This window comes from Pinus tabuliformis, chromosome 5_2 (genome assembly GCF_031772625.1).
Source record: "Pinus tabuliformis cultivar Carrire ecotype Pingquan chromosome 5_2, CPIR1, whole genome shotgun sequence".
NCBI lineage: Eukaryota > Viridiplantae > Streptophyta > Pinopsida > Pinales > Pinaceae > Pinus > Pinus tabuliformis.
Window position 1 is genome coordinate 954,865,259 of NC_142306.1, and position 2,983 is coordinate 954,868,241.

Consider the following 2,983-nt stretch of genomic DNA (forward strand, 5'->3'; position numbering starts at 1 on the left):
AACCCAAGATCTCCAGTTTAGTGAGACTTCATTCCATTGTCATCGCCACTTGGGCTACCCAAATGAACAATTGTTAAGGGTATATTATTTACGTCATTTACATATATATATATATTTTTATCTTTCTCTCCATACTTCAAGATGTTTTTTTTATTATATTTTTATGTATTTGTCTTCACTTGGCTTTTTATTTTCTTTTTCAAGGGAATAATATAATTTCACATAATGATTACTTTTCGAACCTTAATTCTTTAACCAAAAATGGTGTAAGCTAGTGTAAAAAGAGTGCTAAAATACATAGCTAAATTTAGGGAAACAAAACCAGATGGGGTAGAAGAAGCCAAAGTCTTCTATTGGTGGTGTTTTAAGGAAGACCACAAACCAAAAGGATAGTAGAAGCTGAAGTCTTCTACCATTGGTGATTTAAGGTTGACCACCAACTTTGGAACTTGGGCTGAAGTAGTTCTTAGAACAATTTTGATCATGGATGGAAGCTTATGTCCTCTACTAAATGGAAGTGTTGTCTAATATTGGTTTAAAGATGAGCACAAACTTATGAGATTGTGGTTTAAATATGACCACAAACTATAGTCTAACAAAAGTAGTAAGTCGGACCACAAACCAAATGGTGCTCATGGAACATGAGATTGTCTCTGCCTACAACTTCGACTTTGGCTTTGGACGACTTTGGATTTAGGTTGCTGACTCTAATTCTTGTTGTGACTCGGGCTCCCTTGACATGACTCTGAAAATAGTAGTTGACTATCAATTCCCTCTTTGTCAAATACAAGGTGAGAAGATGGAAAACTCTCCACTACAAGACATGTCAATGTTTGAGAATGAATGATACAATATGACCGATATATCTTCTTGATTATTGATGATCATTGCCAAGAAGCGATCCATGCAAGGTGAATCTTTCTAAATGATGCGTACATGTTTTCCACAATGCTCATAGAGTTGAAAATCAAAACACTAATCTTTCATGTGGCCAATTTGATGACAAAGTTGGAATTTGAGAATATGATGTGGAACTAGAGTAGGTGAAGATAAGTTTCTCTTAAAAAACCTACAACTCTAAATCTAAATTGGCTTGGAGTAATCTAAAATGTGAAAGGTCACTTCCTTTTCATATCTAAGGTTGTTTCTCTTCTTGTTGTTGATAACTTCTTTCAAAGGTTTGATGATGGGCTTGGGAAGTGTAAGTTGAACTTTTATATTTTTCTGTGAATCTACTCTTGACGTGGCATCCCTATTTTGATCAAATGTTGGATGTTGATGGAAATCAATCTCAAACATAGAGTTGTTCTGAACAAGGAATAGTTTAGAATGATGAATATTTTGTTGTAGTTCATCTCGCTGGAGATGTGTCTCGAGTTGAAGGAACTCGAACTTGTCTTGCGAATCTTGTAAATGGGTCAAAATATTTGTGAGAGTGGTTATGTGGATTTTGAATATATCATCAATAGTAAAGAGTGTAAGAGTATTTAGTAACTCTAATACTCTTTCAATATGAGAAATTTAAAACAATTCAAGCTTAACAAATTAAAAATATCAACTTTAACAAAAAAATGTATCCTTTTACCATCCAAATTCAACTCATTAAGAAAAAATAAAAAATTAAGTAACCATCTCCATGTTTTCCAAATAAAGTAGATATTGCAGGACTGAATATCACCTCAACAATAAAGATAAATATATGAATAGCAACAATATTCAAAATGTTGAAGAGTAAGAGCAACTTTCAAAATTCTCAACCTTCACGGTGAGGGAAATTTTTGGCACATCACATGTAATGGTACTTAAGCTATAGTTGAAGAGTTATAAGCCCCTAAAATTCTTGAAAATCCAAACCCTCGAAACTACAGAGATACAAATCAACCCTCGATACCAAAGGTTCCTAATGAAGTTTGTTCCGAAAAATATGAATTGAAATACAATTTGTATCTGGGGAAAGCTATGAACTTTGCACCTTATTACATACTGTAACAAATGTCAGTCCCATAACTAGCTATGATTGCTAGCAGAAGTTGTCTCTTCATATGTTTGTGAATTAGATATGATGGGTATTCTCTCTTGAATTTGATGTGGAGAAGGGTATTTTGTGCTACCAAATTTTCCAAGTTTAATCTTTGGAATATAAAATTCTCATTAATAGTCCCACGTTGGAAGTACGATATGATAAATTGTCAGACCTGTAGGTTATAACAATAGCAATGTTCAAAATTTGATGTGTTCGATAACATATCCATCGAGTATGCTCAATGTGTTGGACCAACCAATCTTCATAGGGGTTTTCTAGATTCTCCAAAATAAGAAATTCCACACAAATTGTTGAGAGCATAGAAATAGTCCAAGTTGACTACATTCACCTTTCTAAAGTAGTCATCTGAAATGTCTCATCTCAAAAAATCATGTCTATAGTCTACTCATCATTTTTTCCAAAAGAAGGCATTGGTTTTTGCTTTGCATTCATCAACAATGTGACTCACTGAAATACTTGGAATTAGTGGGATACCCACACATATATATAAGTACACATAGGTTGAATCAAGAGAATAATAATGCTAAAAAAATATCAAGCTATGGCTTTGTTTACAACCATGACAAACAAGAAGCAACAACAATAACAAAAAGGACGAAGACAATAATTAAGTGCTAGATCATAACTACCACTCGAGGGTAGCTTCTCACCCTAAACCAAATGACGTGATCTTGGCTTCTCACCTTAAACCACACAACGTGATCTTGACTTCTCACCTTAAACTAGATGGTGTGATCTCGGTTGCATGTTTAGAACTTGCATAAGCCACTAAGAGACATGAACCCTAATCAACCTCAACCTTCCCACACCGCAGCGAACTCATTGACTTAGACGGGGGAACCATGGAGCAGGGGGCATGTCGATTGTAATTTGAAATATATTTCAAAATCTGATTAACTGTGTAGATTTATGAATCTAACAATGCAATTTCTAACCTCA